This window comes from Chiloscyllium plagiosum, unplaced genomic scaffold (assembly GCF_037043375.1).
Source record: "Chiloscyllium plagiosum isolate Xiang-an unplaced genomic scaffold, Cpla_swu_hap1 HiC_scaffold_1, whole genome shotgun sequence".
NCBI lineage: Eukaryota > Metazoa > Chordata > Chondrichthyes > Orectolobiformes > Hemiscylliidae > Chiloscyllium > Chiloscyllium plagiosum.
The window spans coordinates 111456149-111483915 of record NW_028270139.1 but is presented as its reverse complement, the minus strand read 5'-3'; the positions used below and the strand labels follow the sequence as shown (position 1 = coordinate 111483915).

At 39.6% G+C, this 27767-nt stretch overlaps 1 protein-coding gene across 1 annotated transcript in view; it reads left to right on the top strand.

Moving 5' to 3' along the window:
* Positions 1-15268: 15268 nt before the first annotated feature.
* pdzd2 (PDZ domain containing 2) overlaps positions 15269-27767 on the top strand; it is a 547489-nt gene continuing 534990 nt past the window's right edge. Inside the window, exons 1-2 of the mRNA XM_043687429.2 lie at positions 15269-15463; positions 20487-20600. The gene's annotated coding sequence lies outside the window, so the exon portion shown is untranslated. The remainder of the gene's footprint in view (positions 15464-20486; positions 20601-27767) is intronic.

Here is a 27767-nt window from a genome sequence, read left to right as displayed (position 1 = left end):
CCGTTCTTTAAAACCAGTTACCTAAATTTAGGAGGCCCATTCACACTACGTTATTAGATATTTAAGTAAAGCTTTGCCTTATTATGTTATCCACTGTGTCATCAGCTGTAAAATGTCATCAGACTTATTCGTTGTGATGACGAGTGAAACTATTGGCTACTGTGGCAGTACTGCTTTCAATGGACATTGGAAAACAGGTCTTCCCATGCAAAGTAATAAAACTAGAAGACCTTTAAAAAGAACTTGCACATGCCTGATAAATTATAACAAATGATTAGGAAGTTGAATTATTATTTTATTCTGATTCACGTCTCAAAGCGAGTAAGTACAGTCACAATTTAGTTGCATTTTCCTATCTTAGAGACATTCTCCTTTGAGAATAGATTGAGTGTGCATTCTCTTCTCTTTTCAATTCTGGCCCTGTAACAGAAGAATAACAGTTTCTTTAAAGTTTGAAGATTTCTGTTAAATTTTTGTAAGTTTATATGTTTGTGTTACATATATACTTTTTTGTAAGGCATCTCTGTTTTTAAATTATTACATCAACTTAGTTGGCAGAGAGTGCCTTCTAACAATGGTCCATGAATTCACAATTTTAAATGGAAGCAATTCTGGGATAGCCAACATTCCAGTACATTATGTATATAGTTCAACTTGTATATTTATCTACTCCATCCTAGTTTTTTGCAAGACACAATGAATTCTACACCTGACCTCATCTGTGCTTAGCCACTGATTTATGGTGGAAAGGGGCTTCTTCTGTAAAGCATGTGCAAAGCTCTTGTATGTGATTTTGATGTATGTGGAAAAGTACCGAGCAGGTACTTTGACCTATGCATAGCCTTTTATTATGTTAATCAATGTACAGTAAGAGTCAGTTCTATGTCATTGTAAAGAATATATTTCATGTCAAAGAACACTTGTGACTGGCAAATTGAGTGCAATTTTTTTTCATTTCTCTGTTCTTTGTACACTGAAAAAGGATGTGAAATCACAGTTTTTTTGCGCATATATTACCAACTTTTAATTAATATCCAGCTTTAGAAACATTCTTTATAGGCATGGCATGTGAATTGTTTGTAGCAATGGATGTTCACCGTAATTATTAAGGGTATTCTTTTTGTTGAGTAGCAAATATTCAAATAATGGCAGATTTTAATTTTATATATAACTTGATTTTAACATATTATCTTATACAATTATTGCCTTTTTTTAAACCTGTGAGCTTTTTCCATTCCTTGCTTCACTGCTGGTTTCACCAGGTATGTGTGTGTGTGTGTGTGTGTGTGTGTGTGTGTATGTGTATATAAAACGAGATTGTTACAAATACAGTGATTCAAGATATACTGCATCTTAATGATGGGGCTGACAGGTGTTTGGAAATTATTTTTGTTTAAATAGTCAAAGCAAAAATGCTAGATGGTGTAGAACTGTAGACCTGAAATTAAAGGGATTCCTGATCTGTATACTAGCTTTTTAACCTTTCAGTTAATAAACAATGATTTTGAAAGTGCCTGAACGAGAGCACATCATTTATGCATTTATTCATTCTCACTATTTATAGCGGTGGTCACTGTTTTGATGTATCATGCAAGGAAGAATTATGCAGAAGCTCAGATTGAATCTGAGATCTCTAGCATTAAGGTCCAAGTTTTAAGGTGGGAATGACCTTCTCTGTTCTTAACTCTAACTTATGGTAATGAAGCTGCTGTCATATTGTTGGCTTATTATAATACACTAGTGATTGTGTAGAAAGCAGGGACCCTTAGGATCCTAACTTGGAATTTTGGACATGAAGATGTGTTCTGTAGAACAGAGAGTTGTGCCTATTAAACCTATCGTTTTGAGAGAATGTTTTGTCCATGAATTGTCGAACTGAATGTAACTACTTGCCTCAAAATTATCTTCATATTTCTTTTTTTTTTGAAAAGACACTAATCTTATTTCAATTTTAGCTGAACTTTGTTTGCTTTTCATTTCTATTTCATAACTTGTCATTCATGCAGCCAGAAGGACAATTCCTGCCCTCCTCGTTAACAAAAGCAACCTTTTTGAACTGTGGTGTTTTCCTGTGAACACCTTAAACAATGCTAGTTGTAACTATTTTACTTTTTGGTCATGATAGTATTTAATTCTGTGCAGATGTCCTAACAGCTGGCTAGTATGGAGTTGTTTTTATCAGATGAAAAATGTTTATAATCCATGGAGACTTTTAGTAATTATTTTAATTTGTTGTTTGATATTTTGAATTGCCAAGTAAGATCATAATATATATTAATTTTGAGTACAAGTAGAACTCATACATGTATTTCAATTAAGTTGAATTAATTGAATTGAATCTATTATTTTTAAAATGTTCATATTTTTAGCGACTCCATTCTCCTGTATTTAAAATCTACTTTTTCATTGTGAAATAGCAGAAGACGAATATTTTTAGGGAATAATCCAATAAAAAACATAAGTTTTGAAAGTAAAGCTGAGCAATGAGGAAACACGACTTGGCCAACAAATCAAATTGCTTAAAAAGGTTCTCAGTAATTGTTCCTGCCCTCCTGTCCTGCCCTTGGCTTCCCACAGATTTACTTCAAGCTAGACTTATGTGTAAAGCCAAACATCCTAGAACAAGGGAATTGTGCCAGAAAATGAAATACAATTTCAGAAATCACTAGTAAACCTCTTTTTTTTTTTTTTTAGCAAGTTGTCTGCACCTGCTATTTTAGAGAGAAGTATCTCAGTCTCCCCTCTTCACTCTTCCATGTGTTGTGCTACCTGAAAACAACAAATGGCGAAGATCACAGTGGGTCAGACAACTTCCCATATAGAGTATGTTATTTCTGTATCTAAAAATGTGGTGCATAACTTTGCTATTCAGCCACAGTGTGTGCATTGCTGCTGACCCTATGAACTGTCTCCCTACCGATGAAACCTTGAGTGCCACAGCTAATTGCAAAGCTATTTTTAAAAATCTTTTTAATAGACTAAACAGAGTCAGGGTAAATTAATGATTAAACCTCTGAGAAACAAGCTTAAATTCCTTCTCACATCTCCTGAGAAATTACGTGTATTCCTGTGGCCATATGTCTTAGAATAAATATAGACAGCGAAGTATCTGGCAGCATCTGAGTTATGGGCTATCTGGCTGATGCATCATTTATATAAATGCTGACGGTATCAGTGTACTTGCAGGTGCTTACTGCTTCACTGAATTGAAAGCTTTCAGTGTTTAATGGGAGTATGTTGTTAAGCCCAAAAATGATGTAATTGTAGAAGTTTATGATGAATGGATTAGTTTCAAATGTCTTGAGGCAAGATTTGCTATTTGTATTCTGCCAAAGTACATGTTACAACATTTCATAAATTATTTTGCAAACCGTACTGTATCTTTATTAAAACTGAACAGAATGAGAAACCATATCTTGCATTACAGAGAGAGAGAGAGAGAGAGAGAGATGGGGGGACGGAGCAGGGAGAGCCTCTTTTTAAAAAAACAAATTCTCATGGGTAAACTGCCTTATCTTTAATGTTTGGTGTACTTTTTAAACTGAGCTGAACACATCAAAAGTTAATCATTTTCAGGGCACTGCAAAACTTCATAAATTTATAATGATAAATCTTGATTTTTGTGCAGATGATCATCAGAGGTCAGTGGATATTTTGTAAACGCATTTATACATTCTCCATCATTCTATAATGGGAGCATATGAATCCAATATATATTAATATTGTCTAAATAGAAATTGATTAATCTTGATGTAACTGAGAGTTTCTACTGTTTATGCCTCTAGTCTGAGACAACAGCCAACTTTGTCAGCACTGTTGTTGCTGTTAAGTTGAGAGCATTTTCCTTGTTACTTGCCAGTTAAGTACCATTGTTCATGTGCCCCTTTTAGCTAACACAGCATTTTTTGTGGGATATTTTAATTTAACGTATATCAAACTGATATTTGTACTATGCTGATATCCTGATTTTCCAGTTAAGCCAATAGCTGCACCATTAACAACAAGCAGTGCTAAAGCACTCTGATCAATTGTACATTTTCCAGGAATTTGGCTTGATTCACATCATGGGCATGGACTTCTCCATATGCCATTTGTCTCTGGCTTCTCTGAATGAGTGAAAACATTGATGGAGGTAATCTCTTGATACTGCCCATTCCTGGTTGGTATTGGTGCTGCTGCAAATCTGATTCTGACCTGCAGCTTTTGTGCAAACGCGGACAGCAGCACCACTACCCAGCACCACGGTTGGGTGATTCGGGGAATTTTTTGTTGGTGTGGATCCCAGTACTATGCTCCAAAATAGCTACCCTCTCTGGCCCAAGACTGGGTCTGGTATAAACAGGGAGATGTCTGGTAGGGCTGAGACCAAAAGGCAGAAGACTAAGAATGTGGGGTTTTGAGATGCTTGGGGAACAGAGATCTCATGAGAGGAAGTGTAGATCTGAAGAGGAAGGCAGGCAGTGATTTAATTATTTGAGTTAGCTGTTCCTTTGCTCCCTTTCATGCTATGCTCCTTGTTCATGTTGCAAATTTTTTTAATGTTTTCTCACAATGTAAGTTATCCTGCTCTTGTATAAGTTGACACCTCTTTCAGGCTCAAACGACAATCAATCTTGCACCTCCTCTTGCTAGATATTAGAGGCATAGTTATGTTTTTAACTGAGATATGAATATATTCTTAACATCGTGGCTTATTCTTCCACATCCATTGACCCACAAGTGAGCCTGTATGCCCATATCAACTGTTTAGATCTAAAGTCTTTTCTTACTACCTCTTTAGCTTTCCCAATATTTAATTTTAATTTTAATTATTTCGTTGTTCCATAAGCTTTTAATTGATTTTCATTTCTGAAGACCTTACCCTGCCAAATAAATTTCCATCATATCATTTTAAAATTTTATTTAAACAATACATACAAAATTTCAATGTAACTATTCATCATTTCAAATTCACTTAGAGAAGTTTGTACTTTTCAGTTATAGAGTCAGAGATGTACAGCATGGAAACAGACCCCTTCAGTCCAACCTGTCCATGCCGACCTGGTACCCCAAACCAATTTAGTCCCACCTGCCATTACCCGGCCCATATCCCTCCAAACCCTTCCTATTCATATACCCATCCAGATGCCTTTTAAATGTTGCAATTGTACCAGCCTCCACCACTTCCTCTGGCAGCCCATTCCACTCATCACCCTATGCGTGGAAAATTTGCTCCTTAGCTCTCCTTGATATCGTTTCCCTCTCACCCTTAACCTATGCCCTCTAGTTCTGGACTCCCCCACCCCAGGGAAAAGACCTTGTCTATTTATCCTATCCATGTCCCTCATGATTTTATAAACCTCTAAGTTCACCCCTCAGCTCCAGGGAAAAAAGCCCCAGCCTATTCAACCTCTCCCTATAGCTCAAATCTTCTAACCCTGGCAATATCCTTGTAAATCTTTTCTGAACCCTTTCAAGTTTCACAACATCTTTCCAATAGGAAAGAGACCAGAATTGCACGCAATATTCCAAAAGTGGCCTAACTAATGTCCTGTACAGCCACAGCATGACCTCCCAACTCCTGTACTCAATACTCTGACCAAGAAAGGAAAGCATACCAAATGCCGCCTTCCCTATCCTATCTACTTGCAACTCTCCTTTCAAGGAGCTATGAACTTGCACTCCAAGGTCTCTCTTTTTTTCAGCAACACTCCCTAGGATCTTACCGTTAAGTGTGTAAGTTCTGCTAAGATTTGCTTTCCCAAAATGCTGCACCTTTTGTTTATCTAAATTAAACTCCATCTGCCACCCATTAGCCCGTTGGCCCATCTGATCAAGATCCTGTTGTAATCAGGTAACCTTCTTCACTGTCCACTACACCTCCAATTTTGGTGTCACCTGCAAACTTACTAACTGTACCTGTTATCCTCATCTCCAAATCATTTGTATAAATGCCAAAAAGTAGTGGATCCAGCACCGATCCTTGTGGCATTCCACTGGTCACAGGCATCCAGTCTGAAAAACAACCCTCCACCACCACTGTCTATTTTCTACCTTTGAGCCAGTTGTGTATCCAAATGGCTAGTTCTCCTTGTATTCCATGAGATCTAACCTTGCTAACCAGTGGATGTAGGTTTGCTCACTGAACCCGGAGGCTTTTCAGATGTTTCGTCACCATACCAAGTAATATCCTCAGCGAGCATCCAGATGAAGTACTGGTGGCATGGTCCACTTTCTATTTGTGTTTCGCTTTCCTTGGATCAGTGACGCCATTTCCTGTGGTGATGTCATTTCTTCTTTTTCTCAGGGGATGGTAAATGGGATCCAGTTCAATGTGTTTGTTGAACGAGTTCCGGTTGAAATGCCATGCTTCTAGGAATTCTCATGTGTCTTTCTGTTTGGCTTGTCCTAGGATGGGTGTGTTGTCCCAGTCAAAGTGGTGTCCTCCATCAGTATGCAAGGATACCGGTGAGAGTGGGTCATGTCTTTTTGTGGCTAGTTGACATCTTTTTGTGGCTCACTGATGATTTTACCTAGTATGCTGAAATGTCTGAAAATGAACCTTGCAGCTCAGTGAGCAAACCTACATCCAGGATCTCAACCTGAGCTACAAATCTTCTCAAAACTTGCTTGTAACCCGTCTCTGATGGGGAGCCTTTTCGAATGCCTTACGGAAGTCCATGTAGCTCATGTCCACTACTCTGCCTCATCAATCCTCTGTTACTTCAAAAAACTCAAATCAAGTTTGTGAGACATGATTTCCCATGCACAAAGCTGTATTGACTATCCCTAAACAGTCCCCTTTTTGCCCTCCTGATTTCCCTCAAGTATACTCTACTGCATTTATACTCTTTCAGGATTTGCTCGATCTATCCTGTCTATACCTGACATGCTTCCTTTCTCTTAACCAAACCCTTAATTTCTTTAGTAATCCAGCATTCCCTACACCTACCAGCCTTTCCTTTCACCCTAACAGAAATGTACTGTCTCTGTACTGTTGTTTTCTCATTTCCGAAGGCTTCCCATTTTCCAGCTGTCCCTTTTACCTGTGAACATCTGCCCCCAGTCAGCTTTTGAAAGTTCTTTTGGGTTTTTCAACTTCAACATTTCACACTTTCCTCGGCAGATTTGATTATTTTCAGCAGTGAGTTTTTCAGAATTGTATGATGAATTCCATTTACTTTATGAAATATCTAAAATCTTGGCAATTAATAGTTTAAAAATACTCAAGATTACAAGATGATAAAACCCCAGCTCAGTGATTTAGATCATGATTGGTTAGAGAAGCAGGATCCTATGTTTTAATGTGTGGATTCCAGTATATGCATGTTTGCAACCATGTCAACCCAACTGACAATCTAAATTTGTTGTCAGCATAATTGTTTGGTCATTCTGGGTTATGTTCTTTGCAGACAGAAAGAAGGTATGCACACAGTCACAACTCAGCAATATCGGGAACAGCCAGTCGCTGGTTTATTTCCAAGACAATGCCTTGATCAATCTGATTCAAACTGCCTGGTCTATATTTTAAACCAAAACCTGGCAATTAACTATCAATCATTTTTAACTAGTGCATTCTCCATGGCAACATATCTACCAATCAGAATCCACTTAACTAATCTGTGCTTTCCTCCTGTGCAATATGAATGTTGATTTTTCTCTGTGATAACCTCATGAATTTCCTTGATGAGTGTGCATCAAAAAATTCCAGCAAAATATCTTTTGTCAGCAATACTCAATTTTATTAGAGTTGGTTTTGGCTTTAGGCATTAAATCATTTATCAACACAATCTTAAGATTAATTCTGTGCAGTACTTTGTCTCTTTTGGCCTTTTTCCAAAAAAATGTTTTTCTTTCATTTAGGTCAAATGTAGTGATTCAAACAAAAATATCAAATAGTTTTTTTTATCTTCCCACAGGATCCTCTTGAAATGTTACAGTTTTTAAAATGTAATTCTTGCCATGTCATGAGATAAAAGCAATGATGGTTCAATTCTATCACTTGTGTGATTGTATTTTGTGTGGGATTTAGGTTTATATGGCATCAAACATTTGGCTGCAGTTCTTGACAATTTTATTCAACTTTTTAAAATTTAAAATGTAAATCAGAAAAATCAAAGTTTCAAGTTTGTTTCATATTTTAATATAAATTGCTGTCTTTTATTAAATGAATGAATAGATTACTAATGACTCAAGTTTGAGTTCTAATTATATTGGGACTGTAAGCATTTATTATTATTGTTGCTCTGAGATTGGCAACTTCTGGTATCTGTGCAGATACAGGAGGCGATGGCCTATTGGTATTATCACTGGACAATTTAATTCAGAGACCCGGGTAATGATCTGGGGACCTGGGTGCAAATTTTGCCATGGAAAATGGTGAAATTTGAAATCAATAAAATCTTGTGATGACCATGAAACCATTGTTAATGGTCAGAAAACCCATTGGTTTACTAATGCGCTAAGTGAAGGAGTCTGCTCCCTGACCAGTAATGCCTGCATATGACTCCAGACCTTCAGCAATGTGGTTGACTTTTAAACTGCCTTCTGGGGCAACTAGGGATAGACAATAAATGCTGGCTTAGCCAGTGACGTTCATATCCTGTTTGAATAAAAAAACAAATTATATTCAGAAGTTGCAGTCATTGACTCAACAGCTTCTTCACAATGTGCACTTTCGCAGTATCCTAGACAATTGATCTTAATAGCACAGAGGGCATTCAGCCCATTAGGCATGGTGGCTCAATGTCAGGGGCCAGAGTTTGATTCCAGCCTTGGATGTGGTGTTTGCACATGTTTTCCATGTCTGTGGGTTTATGCTGGTTGCTCTGGTTTTCTCCCACAGTGCAAAATGTGCAGGTTAGGTGGATTGGTCATGCTAAATCTGAGATTACGGGTATATAGTGGGGGTCTGGGTAGATGCTTTTCGACAGGTTGATGCAGACCCGATAAGCAGAATGGCCTCTTTCTGCGCTGAGTGGATCCTATGTCTATGCTGAAAATGTGTTGCTGGAAAAGCGCAGCAGGTCAGGCAGCATCCAAGGAACAGGAGAATCGACGTTTCGGGCATAAGCCCTTCTTCAGGATCCTATGTCTATACCCACCAACAAAGGATCTAATTACACTAATTCTTGTTTTTCAGCTATTGACCTACAGATTTCCAAATTTGTTTTGAATTCTGATGAATAAGAATGTCTAGAAATCGCTGATTTCCGAGTTTTACTATGTTGCTGGAAACAAAAAGTTTAAATTATTGCAACTTGCTGAGGGAGTTGAAATTGGGTTTTAAAATGCTTGGTTAAGTCAGAAATAACTAGCATTTATGTTGTATTTAATGTTGACTGAAGAATAAGTATTACAAAACTTGAATATCTGGTCATTCTGAGGTTAGGAAATTAGCTGAGAAATTAGGAGCAGGAATAGGCCATTTGGCCCTTTTTGAGATTTTTCCACTACTCAATAAAATCATGGCTGAGCTGGTTGTAGTCTCATCTCCATTTTCCTAATTGCACCATAGTAGCTTTGACTCTTGTTTATCTAAAGTCACTGTAGCACAGCCTTGAGTAAATTTTGAAGACTCAACCTCCAAGACCCTCTAGGGAACAGAGTTACACACTCTCAAGTACTGTGTAAAACTCTTCCTTCACTCTGGTTCTTTTGCTAATTACTAGAATCTCTAACCTCTGAGACAGGTGGAACGGAGTCTGTGCTGCATCTTGAGGATACTGTGCACAGCTGGAACATTGGCTATTGTTTACTGTCTAAATCTCTCCCCTACTTTATCTCTTCTGCTTCATACTACTGAGCATCTGAGAAAGCATTTCTCCTCTTATGAAATGGTTTTATAGTTTTGGCATTCCTCAAAATAGAAAACATATTCCTGGGTTCAATTTTTTTTTTAAACCAGAACCTCCCCACCCAGCCCATCATCTACAAGGTACAAGTCAGGAATCTGACGGAATACTCCCATTTGTCTGGATGGCTGCAGCTCCAACAATGCTCAAGTAGCTTGGCATCATGTTTACTTCTGCCACTGACGCTCAGCACAAGGTGTACTGTAGAAATCCAAAGATGCTAGACAACACCTTCCAAACCCACAACCACCTCCATCGAGAAGGACAAAGTCAACTGATACAGTCAGGGCAGGCAGGGACAAAGCAGAGTACAAGGTAGGACTGATAAACTGCATTTATTTCGATGCAAGAGGCCTAATAGGGAAGGCAGATGAACTCAGGGCATGGTTAGGAACATGGGACTGGGATATCTTAACAATTACAGAAACATGGCTCAGGAATGGACAGCACTGGCAACTTAATGTTCCAGGATACAAATGCTGCAGGAAGGACTGGAAGGGAGGCGAGAGGAGGGGGGGGGGGGGGAGTCGCATTTTTGATAAGGGATAGCATTACTGTTGTACTTAGGATATTGCCGGAAATACATCCAGGGAAGTTATTTGGGTGGAACTGAGAAATAAGAAAAGGATGATCACCTTATTGGAACTGTATTATAGACCCCCTAATAGTCAGAGGGAAATTGAGAAACACATTTGTAAGGAGATCTCCGTTATCTGTAAGAATAATAGGGTGGTTATGGTAGAATTTTAACTTTGCAAATGTAGACTGGGAGTGCCATAGTCTTAAGGGTTTAGATGGAGAGGAATTTAAGTGTGTACAAGACAATTTTCTGATTCAGTATGTGGATGTACCTACTAGAGAAGGTGTAAAACTTGACCTACTCTTGGGAAATAAGGCAGGGCAGGTGACTGAGGTGTCAGTGGGGGAGCACTTTGGGCCTTATTTGATTTGATTTAAAATAGTGATGGAAAAGGATAGACCAGATCTAAAAGTTGAAGTTCTAAATTGGAGGAAGACCAATTTTGATGGTATTAGGCAAGGACTTTCAAAAGCTGATTGGGAGCAGATGTTTGCAAGTAAAGGGACGGCTGGAAAATGGGAAGCCTTCAGAAATGAGATAGAGTCCAGAGAAAGTATATTCCTGTTAGGGTGAAAGGAAAGGCTGGTAGGTATAAGGAATGCTGGATGACTAAAGAAGTTGAGGGTTTGGTTAAGAAAAAGAAGGGAAGCATATGTAAGGTATAGACAGGATAGATCAAGTGAATCCTTAGAAGACTATAAAGTCAGTAGGAGTATACTTAAGAGGAAAATCAGGATAGCAAAAAGGGGACATGAGATAGCTTTGGCAAATAGAATTAAGGAGAATCCAAAGGTTTTTACAAATACATTAAGGGCAAAAGGGTAACTAGGGAGAGAATAGGGCCCCTCAAAGATCAGCAATGCAGCCTTTGTGTGTAGCCGCATGAGATGGGGTAGATATTAAATGAGTATTTTGCATCAGTATTTACTGTGGAAAAGGGTATGGAAGGTATAGACTGTAGGGAAATAGATGGTGACATCTTGAAAAATGTCTAGCTAGCTTAACATCTATCACAGAGAAAATGTCCCTCATGATTTTATAAGTTCAATAAGGTCAGCCTTTAGCTCTGGGGAAGAATGCCTGTTCAACCTCTCCATATAGCTCAAGCCCTCCAATCCTGGCAACATCCTTGTAAATCTTTTCTAAACTACAGGACTTGGTGCAAACAAAGACAAAACAAGCAGAGATTTGGAAGTCATCAATTTTATGGAAGGTAGAATTTGGGAAATCAGTTTAGAGTTTGCTGGAATAATCCAGTTTGGAGATGAGGAAGGCATGAGTGAGAACATAAGAGGTCAAGAACAGGAATAAAGGGTGGGAATATTGGCATGATAAAGATGTGGAACAAAAAGTAAATTAAGTGTTACTGATTGTAGTTAAAGCATTTTTCCAGAGTGAGTGAGGTAAAGTAATATACAATTATTTCAAAGCAACTATATAAAAATCAAAACTAAAACTTATCAAAATGAGGGACGAAGTTCATGGTCTGAAATTGCTGAACTCAGTAATGTGTCTGAAAAGCTGTAATTGGGAAATGAGTTGCTGTTCCTGGATCTTTCATTGAACTTCATTGGAACACCAACAGGCTAAGGAAAGATAGAGAGGGGTAGGGGTAGAAAAATAATTTCTGCTGGAATCACATAGGATGCCATTTGTCACCTGAGATATGTTTCAGTACTGTGGCATGATGGAGACTGATTGTAGTGACTCAAACAGAGGTTGAGAAAGATGAGCACCGATTTTGGAGATGATGACGTGCAAGGACTTTGGAGAGGAAATGGAGATGATAGTTTGTGAGGATGGAGGAGATTGTATGTTGAGGAGGACAAGGGTGATTATTATATTTAAAGGAGCCTTTAAGAGAGTCTAAGGAACAAGAGACAACTTTAAAAAAAAAATCATGGTGTATGGGTGTCACTAGCTTGGTCAACATTTATTGCCCATTCTAGCTGTCCTTGAAAAGGTGGTATTGAGTGCCTTCTTGAACAGCTCCACTCCACATGTTGTGGGTAGATCCACAATGCCATGAGGGAAGGAGTTCCAGGATTTGATTCAGTGACAGTGAAGAAATGGAGATATATTTCCCAAGTCAGGATGATGAGTAGCTTGGAGGAGAACTTGCAGATAATGGCATTCCCATGTATCTGCTGCCCTGTTGTTCTTTATGGTAGTGGTTGTAGGTTCATAAGGTGCTGCTTAAGTATCTTTGGTGAATTTCTGCATTGCACTTTGGTACACACCACTTCTGTTGATTGTTGGTGGTGGAGGGAATGGATATTTATGGATATGATGACAATCAAGTGGGCTGCTTTGTCCAGGTGGTATTAAACTTCTTGAGTGCTGTTGGAGCTGAACACATCCAGGCAAGTAGGGAGTATTCTGACCTCTTCTGGATTAGTGGTGCTGGAAGAGCACAGCAGTTCAGGCAGCATCCGAACTGTTGTGCTCTTCCAGCACCACTAATCCAGAATCTGGTTTCCAGCATCTGCAGTCATTGTTTTTACCTCCAGTATTCTGACCTGTGCCTTGTAGATGGGGACAGGCTTTGGCAAGTTAGGTGAGTTGCCTGCTGCAGCATTTCTAGTCTCTGAAATGTTTTTGTTGTCATTATTTATGGAGCGAGTCCTGTGGAGTTTCTGGTCAATGGTAACCACCAGACGTTTGGAATTCAGTGATGGTAACATCATTAAATGTCATGGGGCAATGGTTAAATTCTCTCTCATTGGAGATGGTGAACACCTATCATTTGTGTGGGAGCACGAAGTGGTAGTTCACTGGTCAGAGTTTAGTCAATTGTGAAGTAGAGTTGTATTGAACTACAAGCATTAACTCTTTTATTCTCTCCACAGGTGTAGCCAGACCTGAGTTTCTTTAGTAGTTTATATTCTTATTACTGATGTTAGATGGAGAGAAACTGGGGTAAAGTTGAAGTTCGGGGCAGGAACTGTTGTTTAATTTTTGCATGGTGACATAGGGAAAGGACTGGAATGGCGGAAGAAGTTGATCATTAGTGCTAAAGAATCCTATGAATATGTCACATGCGATTGGAGATTGGTTGAGGCGGGGCAGAAGATTTTTGGAAGAACGTTTGCTGTTGTGAAAAATCCAAGAATTGTCTTTGCATTTCAGGGTTATCCTAAAATCGCGAGCAGTTTTTGGTAAATGAAAGTGTGTTCTTGATATGCAACAACATACAATTATTATTTGAAACAGTATCATTCAAATGTATTCAGTTAACTGTACACCATTGTAATGGTTTGGCTTTTTGATAGGATGTTTTGCTTCAAACAAGGACGAGAGTATCTATTTACTTTCATGAGAGGGTGTTGCTAAAAAGTATTGGCATGGATGGAGTTTATCCTTGGAATTCACTTTGCCAGGATAATTGAATACGTGTACTAAATTAGGCTGAAGATAATACTTCAGATTTTCGTGTGAATGTTGGAGTTATGATCAATTACTTCAAATCCTAGCTTTAAAACCCCCCAAAATACTACAAATATTGCTATAACTAGGAAAAGACTGTGCTATAGTAGTTGAATTTCGGAGATTCAATTACTCACACTATAAAACATTAGAAGCAGGCCACAGACGGAGAACCGATGTTTTGAAAAGGTGGAGTAATGCTTGTACAGAATCTATACGGTAAAAGGTGTGACAGTGTTTATTTTGTAGTGAAGTGCCAAACTGCGCGTTGGAGATTTTATTTTCCATTTTCAGTGTAAACTCTCTCTTGTTATTGTTGCCTGCTGCTGGAGTTGAAGAAAATGCCGGACTCAGAAGAGGTTAGCAATGAATATCCTTCAGAAATCCTCCCCAACGTTTTCACGGTAACCCTTCCTCATCTGCGATTGTTGGTGGATCTGCGGCGCTGCAACAGGCTTTTTTGATGCCTACAAAATAAATAGGCAGCGTCTCTATATAACAAACCTATGAAGTTTATATCCACTAGTGAGGTTAACCTTCCTTTATTTTGAAGGCTGTAGTCGATTTGAGTTCTCTACTGAGGGCTGTGACTGAAGCCTGAATCAGAATCAAATAACAATGTGTTAAAGCGCAGAAGTTGTTTTGTGCAGTGACTGGTTTGCAGTTTGCTGCCTGGGAATTAGACATCAGTCGATTAGTTCATAGTTCCTGTAATTCATCCATTAATGTTTACTTAAGCTGCTTCCTCCCCACTACCCCTAATGTGTAAAAACAATTTACTTAATCTTTGCTAAAACAAATAATTGCGGAGGCTGGAGATCTTAAACAATAACTGAAATTGCTGGCAACTCAGCAGGTTTGGCAGTAGCTGTGGAGAGAAAGCAGAGTTAACTTTTCGGGTCCAGTGACTTTTCATTAGAACTTGATTTTTCTCCAGAATTTCCACTTTTGTTACTTAATCTTTGCCTAATTTTTGACCATTAAACAATTATCGCTGAAGTAACGCATAAAAAACGAAATTCCGGAACATTAAAACGTTATATTATTTGTTACAATAAATTATAGGTTGGCTCTGCTTTGTTGCATACTAAACGTACAGCCGATCCACGCTTGCTAATAATCATGCAGTCAGTAAAAGTCCGGGGAGGGGGGTAAAGAAGCAGCAGTGCTAGCGGATCCCTACAGGTCACTAGGAGACAGACCACCACCACAACCTCTGGAGCCCCGGAGACCCGCCCCGCTGCTCTCATTGGACCCCTCCGTCTAGCCGCAGAGCCGATTGGCCCGAGCGAGCTGTCAATCAGCAGGTTTTGTTGTTGTAAGGGCGGGAACGGCTGGTGATGCAGCGAGTGCAAAGGAAGAGCTTGTGTACCCAGACCCCGCGGGGAGGAGAGGGCACCGAGTTCCTCAGTGAGCGGGCAAGGGTCGCCCACAAGGAACAGGGAATGCTCAAAAATCTCCAACCCTCATTTCCATTCACCAGCTACTGATTGGATATCCCACCCCCGATAACTTTTTTTTAGTAGGTGCGGGTAATGGGGAGGAATTAGGATAATGAGATGTATTTGAGGAAAACCGTAACTGGGCTACAACAGAAAGGAAAGCGCAGTATGAATTAATTCAGGTAAGTGATCGTTTGCCAACTTATTTTCATCTCCGAGGGTTAAGGTTTTCCTGCGCATATTTATCTTGGTTGTTGGGTAGGCTGTTTGTGGAGTGCTCTGCTACTTCTCCTGAAATACGAACTCTCGAGCAGTAATGTTGTGTTTGATTAGGATCCGCAACCTGGTAGTCATGATTAAGACGCAGTTGGATGCAGTTTACAGGCTAATCTCTCCGGTACATCGCAGGACGATGGCTTGTGCAGATTTCCGCCCGTTTTGGTTTATATTTACAAGTTAAATTTACAAAGGGCAGTAACGTAGTAACATACCCCAGATTTCTTCACGAGAACGTTATCTCTCAGATTTTGATTTGGAATCATTTAAGAATCTGTTAACACAGGTGACCAAAACTTGGTGAAAGATGTTGGTAAGAAGCATCTTTAGGGAGGAGAAAGAAGTGGAAAGATTTAGAGAGGGAATGCCTGAGATTTGAGACCAGATCAGTGCAGGCACCAAACCTCAGCTGCAGAAATAATTTTAGGAGTAATTAAAAACTTTGTGGAAGAGGGAAGAGTTGGAAAGTACAGAGATAAATGTCTTGACCTTTTCAACCTTGCGAGCTGATATTAGTTTTTAACATTTTCATAGACAGCAGTCTGTTTAATCATACAATATGGCTGTCATTGTAAATGAAGTTAAAAATCACAACACCAGGTTATAGTCCAACAGGTTTATTTGGGAGCACTAGCTTTCGGAGCGCTACTCCTTCATCAGGCACCCCAGTTCAACTCAGGCATCTCTAAATTGTAAATGAAGAAATAATGATCACAGTTAAACAAAAAGTCTGCCCATTTTTAAAATCAAATGTTCAGTAGCTATTTCTCAATTCTGGTTCTGATATCCCTTGTTTGATATTGCTGTTTCATTCTTGTACGCTGTTGAAAAATTACTAGGCCAAGCCTGCTGAGCTTGGAGAAGATTGGACCTAAATTCTATGTTGTTAGGAGTTCCTGGCAGCTTTTTGCTTTGGACAAATAGTATTATAAAATAACAGAAGTCTGTATCCTACTGAGCTGCGCCAATTGGAGAAATTTTAAATCTCTTCAATGCTCAGTGATACAGCTCTGCACACTCAAAACCAGTAGGGACTCAGTGAAATTGGCAGCCCACATAGAGGTCTAGAATAGATATTTGTTCAAACTTGCGTGCGCAAATCTTAGCTGTACAATTTTGTACTTCTAAATTAGTTTAATCTTTATTTCTAAATCTCGACTGCAGAATGAATTTAATCTATTTTCCATCTATTCATTTCTTCATTTCCTATTTTGTTTTTATCCATTTATGAGATGTGGACTTCACTAATGGGGCCAGTGTTTGTTACCCATCCGTGGTGCCCTTGAGAAGTGAGCTGCCTTTTTTAAAGTCTGCAGTCCTTTTAATGAAGATGTAGACCCACAAATGCTGTTAGGGAGAGAGCTTAGAGATTTTTGACCCAGTGACACTAAAGGAATAACAATATATTTCAAGGTCTGGACAGTTAGTGGTTTGGAGGGCAACTTGCAGCTGGTGGTGTTCCCATTTATCTGCTGCCCTTGTCCTTCTGGATGGTAGTAGTTTTGGGTTTGGAAGGTGCTGCTTAAGGAGCCTTGGTGAATTTCTGCAGTGCATCTTGGAGATGGTACATATTGCTGCTACTGAGTATAGATTGTGGAAGGAGTGCAGACTTGTAGATGTGATGGTACCCCAGCAGGCTGCTTTGTTCTAGATTATGTCAAGCTTCTTGTGTAATGTTGGAGCTGCACTCATTCAGACAACTGGAGAGTATTCCATGACACTGACTTTTGCTTTGTGGATGATGGACAGGCTTTGAGGAATTTGGAGCTATGTTCTCTTTAATTTTGCACAGACCTTCTAGGTCCACAACAGTGATTCCTGGAAAAGGAAGTTATTGCTTTTTCATGCCAATTAGACCTGCATGGATACTCTGGCTGTACGGCTTAGAGTGAATATTGATCGGGAGATGAGTTACTTGCCACAAAATTCCTAGCTTCTGACCTGTATTTATATGGTAGTCCAGTTCACTTTCTGGCCATTAGTAATCCCCAGGATGTTCATATGTCTTGTATTAAACAGTGACCACACTTCAAAAGTACAAAGCTTGTTCTAAGGTGCTTTGTAATGTCCTGAGGTTGTGGAAAGACTTTTCTTTAGATTATATCCTACACAAACCACCTGTAAGCAAGACTTGCAGTCATGTGACCTCCACCGGGGTTCACTTGCATTGCGCTTACATACGGCACGAGAACACCTGCTGTCTGCCAAAGGCTGAAGTAGGCAGATTTCATTTTACAAAAACTTCATGATTTATTTGCACAATAGTTTCAATTTAATTCTAGTCAGTTCCCAGACTTTTGGAAGCCCAAAACTTGTCAAGCTTCTAACTGCTTGTGCTGGCTTAGTCTGGGATGAGTAACAAAATAAACTTTTAAGTTCTGACATGCTGTCAGGCTCTAATTATAAAGTAAGCAATTTTTCTCAGGCAGTTAAACAGAGCAACAACGAACTTTTGTTAATTTCAGATTTACTGCCATTGTAAGAATGTGACTCATCAGTTTAAATTGTCTTCCCAATGAGAGGAAGGCATGACAGTTATGAATGAATTTGAGGGATTATGTTTCATGTTTGTTGCTATACTGCATAATTTTGATAATCTTAAGAACAGATAATTAGAAGTTTTTATTAAGCATAAAACTAGGCAGGGCTAGGATGATGTATGGCAGGGCAAGTGAGAGTGCGATGTTGCGTCTTGTATTTAAGTATTTGTTTTGCATTGACAAGTAAAATGTGTGAAATTCTTAAAAACATCAAGGTATCTTTTCAAGTTACAAATGAGTAGAAAATGGACTAGAATTTTTTTTAAAAAAGTTCCTTGTGTTCAACTGGAAGTATTTGGACTCCAAAGTCAGTTCTAAAAATGCCAGATGTCAATCTGATGCAGAAAATTGGAGGAAAATTTGAGAGCCTGAGTAAGCACTGTTTCTCTATTGTCTATATTGGTAAGTATTTTCGTAAGGTTTGAATTCTAGAAAATTGTATACATCTAATAATTGAAATTATTCATATTCAAAAGATCAAGATGCCCCTGAACAAAAATATTCCTTGCGATTTGGAAAGACAAAATCATGAAACTAAATTGATTCATATCCCACTTGGACAACTGTCTGTGTGGAGTTTGCACATTCTCCCCGTGTCTGAGTGGGTTTCCTCTGGGTGCTCCAGTTTCCTCCCATAGTCCAAAGATGTGCAGGTTAGGTGAATTGGTCTTGCTAGATTGCCCGTAGTGTTGGGTTCATTAGTCAGGGGTAAACGTCGGGGAATAGGTCTGGGTGGGTTGCTCTTCAGAGGGTCGGTGTGGGCTTGTTGGGCCGAAGGGCCTGTTTCCACACTGCAGGGAATCTAGTCTAATCAAGATTCAAGTTTTATTTATTACAGAAATATATTCCATTTTAGTCAGAAAACCATCTCTGGTTGCAATCTCTATGTGGATTCAAGATTTCACGCAGACCCACTGATTGTTAATGTATATCAATAGATCTTCTGCTGAGACAGCCTTAGCTGATTGAGTTAACATTACAGAAAGAATTTTAGTAGACGAAAGTGAGGACTGCAGATGCTGGAGATTAGAGTCTAGATTAGAGTGGTTCTGGAAAAGCACAGCAGGTCAGGCAGCATCCGAGGAGCAGGACAATCGACATTTCGGGCAGGAGCCCTTCATCACCAGCCCCACGCTACCACCTACGCCCTTTTGCCAAGAAAAAATTTTAGTGTCACATACTGTATCTGTGATCTGTGATGCCTTTGTTCTCCTGCTAGAAGTAGGGAATTGAAATAATATAGTTTTTGCTGAAGTCAGATAACTGAGTTTGGAAGTTATGTCATTCATGTTACATTTGAGTTTTATATGACTTATGTTGTGGAACATAATGAAAGCGAACGTGATTTATTTTGTCTGTTTACAGCAAGTGTGGGTGATTTAATTGTTAGATATTGAAGGAGACACAGATTGTTTTAATGGGAAGAGCAAACTAAGGGCATTGTTGCTAAGTTTGCAGATGTCACAAAGGTAGGTGGGGGTCTAGTTAGTGTTGAGGAAACTGCAGAAGGATTTGATTGGCTGGGAGAGTGGGCACAGAAGTGGCAAATGGAAAAAATGTAGGAAAGTGTAAGGTTATGCACTTTGGATCAGAAGAATAGAGGCAAAGGCTATTTTGTAAATGGGGACAGGCTTCGGAAATCTGAAGCACAAAGGGACTTGGGAGTCCGAGTTCAGGATTCTCTTAAGGTTAACATGGAGGTTCACTTGGCAGTTAGAAAGGCAAATATAATGTTGGCATTCATTTCAAGACACCTAGAATACAAGGAGGAGTATACTGGCTCAACAGTACAAGGCTCTGCTCTGACTGCATTTGGAATACTGAGAGCATTTTTGGGCTCCCCATCTAAGGAAGGATGTACAGGTGTTGGAGAAGATGTCGAGGCGATTTATAAGAATGATACTGGGGATGAAGAGCTTGTCATATGAGGAGCAGTTGTGGCCTTTGGGTCTGTACTCGATGGAATTTAGAAACATGAGTGGGGAAAGCAAATCTACATTTTGGTCTAGTGTCACTTCGCCAGACCACCTTCACTGAATCCAAAACGTTAACATTGTTTTCTTTCCATTGATGCTGCCAGATCTGCTGAATTTTTTCAGCAATTTCTGTCTTTGTTTCTGATTTTTTTTTGTTTAGTTGTTATAACCTATTGTTTTTAACGAAGAAGTCAGAGACTTTATTGCTTGTGAACCAGTAGCTCCATGCCTCGTGCAGATGTGTATGAATCTGATAGGAAAAAAATCAAAGCACGTAAGGTTTTAGGAAACAAAAGGAACACTCCATCGAATCCTGCTGTTATTGAATAGTTTCCTATATTTTACTGCCCTTTTCTGCGTAATACCAAATTTATTTGTCTGTGCGCACGCACATATCTTTTATTCATTAACAGGAGGTGGTCATCGCTGGCTGGCCTTGCATTTGTTGCCCATTTCTATATTCCTGGAAGGCTGTTAAGAGTCAACCGCATTGTTGTAGTTCTGGAGTCACATGTAATCCAGACCAGGTAAGGATGGCAGTTTCCTTCCTTAAAGGGCATAAGTGAGTCAGATGGGTTTTTCTGACAATTTACAATGGACTTATGGTCATCATTAAACTCTGAATTCAAATTCCACCACCTGTCATGGCAGGAATCGAACCTGGGTCCCCCGAACATTACCTGGGTCTCTGGAATAACAGTCCAGTGTTAATACCACCCCCTTGTGTTGTATCTGCAGGGTGTCATTTAGAAGGGAGTTAGTGTACTATGTAGTAGAGTTATATAGGCAAAAGTTAGGACTGCAGATGTTGGAAACCAGGGTCTAGATTAGAGTGATGCTGGAAAAGCACAGCAGGTCAGGCAGTATCCAAGGAGTAGGAAAATCGATGTTTTGGGCAAAGCCCTTCATCAGGGCTTTTGTAGAGTTGTATTTTGACAGTTCAGAGTTGTTTACCTATGGTTAGAATCTGTTGCACTAAATAGTTCTTTTCAAGTATAGAAAGCTGGGCAAATTAGCCTCTACTCACTAGAGTTTTAATGAATGAGAGATAATCTGATTGAAAGCTGCAAAATATTTAAAGGGATAGATTGGCCAAATACAAATTAGTTACTTTTGCTGGCTAGGATGTCTAGAACCAGGAGTCTGGAGATAGTAAGGATTGCAGAAGCTAGAAAGTCAGAGTTGAGAAAATGTGGAGCTGGAAAAAGCACAGCAGGTCAAGCAGCATTGGAGAAGCAGGAGAGTCGACACTTCAGGTCAGGACCTTTCATCAGAGTGCCAGGATATCTGACTGTCCTGTTCTTATCTGTCAGCCAGGGTTCCCTGATTGGGGCTGTAAATCTGATCCAACCAGCGAACTCATATTCTATGATGTCCACCTGACTGACCTTGTTACAATCACTAAAATTAATGTGATTTATTAATTGTGATAAATTAAATGTTTGGTATACATTTTCATTTTATTTCAGACATGATTTAGTAAAAATTATTGGACACTTTTTAAAAAAAAATTGTGTTGAATGATATGTCTAAATATGTGGGCCTTTTAAATGTGCTATGTTGATGTAAGTTGAATATTAAATCTTAAAGTAATGTGGAGCGGGCATGCTGATGGCTTGAATTAAATAGATGCTTTTGTACTTTTGAACTCAAAGATAAACAGGGTTGAGTAGTTTCTTAGTTTACAGCCTTCAGCGTAGATCCAAAGGTGACTTGATAGATGAATATTAACACAACACATTAGCACAAGTGCAGAGTCTCTCAAAATCTGACATGACATCCCACAAATGTTCTGGAACAAAGTCAAAGGTCACACTTGTAGATTCAGCTTTTGTGGGATGCTTAGTGATAACATTAACAGTTTACTTTGTGGTCACTATTTAAACAAAATTTTAGCTAAATGATTCAAATCAAATAGGAATTCATTAGTCAATGAGTAATGAGCTAAACTTTCTATTTTCACTTTTCATTAGACTGTTATCCTGGGAATTGATGCATATCAATGTTATTTGTGATAGACATCCCAGTGCTTATGTAGAAATGCCATAATTAACAAAGATGAAATTTACAGGAATGTGGGAATGCCATACTGCTTTAGGGATGGTTTTCCAATGAGGCAATAAAGAGGCCCTGTCTGACCTTAAGTGTACATAAAAGATTGTGTGGCTAGATTTGAAGAACAGCAGAGGAATTCTTCCCTGTGGCCAGAGGTAAAATTCATCTCTAAATAAATACCTGTTTGTTATACATTTATTGTTTTGGGACCTTGCTACATGCAGATTGGCTGCTGCATTTCTTGGATTACAGCAGTTTCTGCACATCAAAAGTTAGAATTGTCTTCCTTTGGCATGTCTGGATGTTGTGGAAGCTGATGTATAAATGAAAGTTTCTTGTATAGCACATAGTTGATTTTCCGGTATTTAAAAAGTGAAAATATGAGACGTATACAGTAAATTAATTAGTCTACTAATAGAAAAAGACAGACTAACACTGCCTGGAGGGTAGTAGAGGCAAATAACGTCACAGCCTTTAAAAAGTACTTGGATTAGCACTTGAAATGTCACAACATTAAAGGTTGTGGGCCTAGTGCTGTAAAGTGGAACAACTGTAGATTTAGTATAGCTTTGATGGTATAAACTTGATGGACTGAAGGACCTCTTCTGTTCTGTACGATTCTATGGACAGTTTAGACATCCAGACAATTAACTTGTTTTCTTTGAGAGACAAGTATAGCACAGTATAGAGCAATATAGCACAGCACAGGAATGGTCCTTTCTGCCTGCCCTTGCTCTGTATCTCTCCCTTCCTTGCATATTCATATGTTTTTCTAAAAGTCCCTTTAATGCCACTATCATATCTGCTTTCACCACCACCACCCCGGCAGCACTTTCCAGACTCCTACCACACTCTGTTTTAAAAAGAAAACAAAACAAAATTGCCCCTGACATCATCTTTGAACTTTACCCCTCTTACATTAAATACATGCCCCCTAATATTAGACATCACAACTCTGGGGGAAAAAGATTCTGACTGTCAGCCTCATTTATGCACACCATTATGTTAAAAACTTTTATCAAGTCTCTTCTCAGCCTCTGCTGCTGTAGAAAAAGCAACCTGAGTCTTTCTAGCCTCTCCTCTAATCCAGCAGCATCCTTGTAAACTACTTCTGCACCTTCTCCAAAGCTTCCACATCCTTCCTGAAATGTGGTCACCAGAAATGTATGCAATACTCTAAGTGTGGCCTAACCAAAGTCTTGTAAAGGTGCAATGTGACATCTGACTCTTGTACTCCATTTCCCAACCAATAAAGGCAAGCATGCTGTATGCTGCCTTTACCATCCTATCTACTTGTTAGTTTCAGGGAGTTATGGACTTGAATCCCAGATCCCTCTATGCTGCATCAATGCTGTTCAGGATCCTGCCATTAACTGTATATTTTTCCTTAACATTTGAACTCCCAAAATGTAGCACCTCACACCTACCCTGATTAATCTCCATCTTCCACTTCTCCGTCCATAACTGTAACTGATCTATATCCCCGCTGTATCTTTTGACGACCTTCTACACTATCCACAACTCCACTCTTTGTGTCATCTGCAAACCTACTAACTAACCATCTACATTTTCATCCAAGTCTTTTATATATATATATATATATATATATATATCACAAACAGCAGATGTCCCAATATAGATCCTGCAGAACATCACTAGTCATGGACCTCCAGCCATAAAATCAACCTTCCACCACAACCCTTTGCCTTATATGGGAAAGTCAATTCTGAAACCAGTTTGTTAAGTTAGTGTGGATCTCATAAATCTCAATCTTCTGAATGAACCAACCATGAGGGACCTTTTGAAAGCCTTATTAAAATCCATGTATGCAATATCCACTGTTCTACCCTCATTGATCACCATTGGCACCTCCTTTAAAAATTCAATCAAGTTAGTAAAACATGACCTGCTGTGCACAAAGCTATGCTGACTGTCGCTAATTAGGCTATGCTTTTCCAAATATGCATAAAACCTATCCCTAAGAGTTCTCTCCAACACCTTCTCAACTACTAATGTGAGACTCACTGGTCTATAGTTTCGCAGATTATTCCTATTTCCCTCCTTGAACAGAGGAACAACATTAGCTACTTACCAGTTCTCTGGGATCTCACTGGTGACTAGAGAGGATAAAAAGATCTTGGTCAAGGACCCAGCAATCTCCTTTTGCCTCTCTCAATAACCTGGGGTAGATACCATCGTGTTCTGGGGATTTATCCACCTTAATGCTCTTCAGGACACCCAAACCACTTCTTTCTTGATCTCAAAGTTTCCTAGCATATTAGCATGCTCCACACTAATCATACTATCCTCCATACATTTCTGGTGAGTGCCGATGCAAAATACTAGTTTAGGATCTCATTCACATCCTTTGCCTCCAAGCACAAGTTCCCTTCTTTATCTTTGAGTGGTCCAACCTTCTCCCTAATTGTCCTCTTGTTTTTAGTGTATGTATAGAATGCTTTGGGATTCTCTTTAATTGTCCTGGTTAAGGTCACTTCATGGCCCATTCTTCCTGCTTGTCTGATTCTGACTTCCTAAACCTTCCTTATGCTTCTTTTTTTCCCTTTTGACTAAATTAACAATCACGTTTGTAATCCAAGGGCCCCTTACCTTGCCATCCTTATCCTTCCTCTTTACTGAAACATGCCAATCCTGAACATGATCAATAGGTCTTTAACAACTCCCACATGTCAAATGTGGACTAGCCCAATAACAGCTATTCTCAATTATCACTCCCTTGCTCCTGCCTAATACTGATATAATTTGCCCTTCCCCAATTTAGTACAAGGTTCCTACAAGGTTCTGACTTACCCTTACTCATTGCTTTCTTAAAACTTGTGATCACTGTTTCCAAAATGCTCTCCCACTGAAAGTCAGTCACCGCCAGGCTCATAAGCTAGTATAAGATCCAGTATGGCCACTCCTCTAGTTGGACTGTCCACATACTGTTTCATGAAACCTTCTTGGATGACCCATCTAAGCCTTTTGCTCTAAGGGAGTCCCAGTCAATACTGGGGAAGTTAAAGTCACCCACTATGATGGCTCTGTTGTTATTGCTTCTTTACATAATCTGTCTACATATTTATTCCTCCATGCTCAACTGTTGGGGAACTGAGAGTATAATCTTATCATAATGATTGCACCTATCTTAATTTTTGAGTTGTACCTCAATGGATGAGTCCTAAGTGCAGATGTGACATTCTCTCTGATTAGTAATGCAACTCCTCTACCTCCTTTACCTTCATCTCTATCTAATCTTAAAACGATGAAACCCTGGAATATTGAGAAACCAGTCCTGTCCCCCTCTCAACCAAGTCTCTGTAATGGTCTCAACAACATAGTTCAATATACTGATCCAGGCTCTAAGCTCATCTGCCTTACTTATAATACTCCTTACGTTTAAATAAGCACATTTCAGCCCATTAGCACCATCATGTTCATTTACCGTTCTCTGCCTATCCTTCCATTCTGACATCTATCTTCCCCTCTATCCCTCTGAAGATCTGGACCCCTGGCAGGATCTCTCAGTTCCAAGATCGGTCAATAAACACACTCAATTGGTCTGGCTTTAAAGACTTCACTCTTTATTTTTCATACGGCTGGGCACAGAGCGTCCAGAAACACAGAGGTTATACACTTGCATGTTCCTCAGAGGAGCTGCGCACATGGCTTAAATCAAAGACATTTTTATACTTTTCTTAAAGAAGGGTACAGGCCATGATTGGATAGTACATTCAAACAATTACCAATCAATGCACGGTACTGCTTTATTTGACAGTTCCTTGGTCCAGTGATATTTCCTGGGAAGCAACTCTGTTTTCCAACACTGAGGCCACCCTTATGTCACTAACCGAGCCATTGCACCTGCATCTGAAGGTCAGTTAAGATGGTCGGTAATGTCTTATCTAGTTTAGTTATTTCTATGTTTTAAAGGGAGCATTGTCTGCTAATATGTATTGAAGCAGGCTGTGGTTAGTCAATTATGCAGCTATAGCAGAATTAGCAGTTCGTAACTTAAACGCTATTTTTGCAGCTTTAGCAGAATTGTCAATTTGTAGCCAAGAAGCCATTTTGTCATGTTCTTTGCATCGAGAAACCACCTTAATGCCGCCTTAGTTATTAAGAGCATGTTGGGTGGTTGTTCCAGACAACAACCAGTTGTCGCAGCCTGTATTCAGGTTTCAGATCCTCACCTCCCTTCTTTGGTCATTCCATGATACACCAGAGGATGGGAGGGCGTAGGCTAGATCAGTCCAATTGAATGGACGCTAGAGACTACCATACTTCCTCTTCCTCAGAGGAGGAGAAAGCAGGGGTAGGCTACTGCTCCTCCTCCTCTTCATTTGGATGGAGAAGGAGCATTTTCTGAGGGGAACTGATGTTGTCAACTGCAGTTAATAGCTTGGCAATAATACATTTAACAATGGCAATGCCAGCAAAGAGGCAAATTAAAATAATATCAATATACATGGCCAGATTTATTAAACAGTTGTACCTTGAGCCAAAATCCCAATCTCCCCAGCCAGTGCCTTCTTTCATTTGGCTGACGAAGGTGCGGATGTTATCTACATGCTTTGTAATGTTCTCGATGAGGTCAGTAACCCCATCATACACTTGCCTTTAACTATGGTGCAACCCCACCCTCTTTAGCGAGTAGGTATTCGAAGGTATACTGGTTTTGTTGGGAAAATAGACGTAATTCTGAGAGCGCGTCCTTAACTCCTGCTCAGGCCGAGGCCATCTTGTTGCGCAGGAGGGTGAGACTGCAAGTAACATAGTTTCAGTTTTAGTGGCTAATAATTCCTGCAGATCCTCCTAAGGAAAAAGCACTAAGAAAGGTGTAGCCCACAGACCTAGCTTTACTGTTGCCCAAAGCCTTAGCATCCCTCCAATGCATGCAGAATTCAGTGAAATTGAGTGTTTAGTCGGGAAACCCCAACCCCATTCCCAGGTAGTTGGACAGGGAACAGCAGTCAGCAAGTGTCCCTACAGCCACAGCAGGGGGAGTACCTATTTCATCAAGTACAAGGAAGTTGGTCACTTTGCCTTAGCTGAAAAAATAATAACAGGGTTTTATGTAGATAATGGAGGAGGCTTCCCAATAAAAAACAGGCCTGTCTTTGGGACTGCCCCGAATGTATGGGTAGTCCATGGCTACAAAGTATAGTCACCCTGGACGCTTAGGGGAGAGCTGCTCAATAAAATGTGGATCTTTAGGTAAGAGATGTGGTTATTTTCCCAGACTGGTTCCTTCCATCCCACAATGGGGGAAGATGGAAGTGCCATTGGGTTCTCATAGTGAAGGTCGGTGTCATTACCCATACTATAAAGGGCCTGAATACCAGCAATAACAGAGACACAATCCTCCAGTAGGCATACGCATGAGATGTGAGGCCCCACAGGGGAGTAGTGGTTGGTACATTTGACCAAAGCACATGGAATAGTCTTAGTCACATTCACGTAAGTGCACCCCCTTCCCGTACTGTTGTAACAATTGGGATAGACTAACCTGGACTTACTAGAGGAAGTCCACAAGCAGCTAGCAGGTGGGAATAAGTAATAATCAAAGGAAGCGTTACATCCGGTAAATGCCTTAGAAGTATTCCATATTCCATCATTTGGGATTCGGAAGGGGTCAG